Below are 787 nucleotides of genomic sequence, written 5' to 3'. Positions count from 1 at the left end.
GTAGTCTGTTGTGTTCACCTACACAGCACCCACTCCTCTCTACATGGTCATCGAGTCTCTCTCCCACTCCTCTTTCCACTCTGCCGCCTTGGATCTCTGTACATTGCCTGTGGTCACACCTCCGTTCTTAATCTCTCCCTTGAATTTCTTCTCTCCTCCCCTCTTTCTTCTTCTCTTCCTCCAGCTTTCTAGCTCTCGAGCGGCTAGATGTTCTTTACCATTTGGCCATCAGATTTGCCACCAATGCTCGTTATAGGACACATCACTGCACTCTATACTCCTCTGTAAACTGGTCATCTCTGTATACCCATCTCAAGACCCACTGGTTGTTGCTTATTTATAAAACCCTCTTAGGCCTCACTCCCCCCTTTCTGAGATATCTACTGCAGCCCTCATCCTCCACATACAACACTCGTTCTGCCAGACACATTTCGGTAAAGGTCCCCAAAGCACACACATCCCTGGGTCACTTCTCTTTTCAGTTCACTGCAGCTAGCGACTGGAACGAACTGCAACAAACGCTCAAACTGGACAGTTTTAGCTCAATCTCTTCATTCAAAGACTCAATTATGGACAATCTTACTGACAGTTGTGTCTGCTTTGCATTTCTACCTTCTTGCCCTTTGTGCTGCTGTCTGTGCCCAATAATGTTTGTACCCTGTTTTGTTCTGCTGTCTGTGCCCAATAATGTGTGTACCCTGTTTTGTGCTGCTGTCTGTGCCCAATAATGTTTGTACCCTGTTTTGTGCTGCTGTCTGTGCCCAATAATGTTTGTACCCTGTTTTGT

The sequence above is a fragment of the Salvelinus sp. IW2-2015 genome, unplaced genomic scaffold (assembly GCF_002910315.2).
Source record: "Salvelinus sp. IW2-2015 unplaced genomic scaffold, ASM291031v2 Un_scaffold1902, whole genome shotgun sequence".
Taxonomy (NCBI): domain Eukaryota; kingdom Metazoa; phylum Chordata; class Actinopteri; order Salmoniformes; family Salmonidae; genus Salvelinus; species Salvelinus sp. IW2-2015.
Note: the sequence above shows the minus strand (reverse complement) of the source record.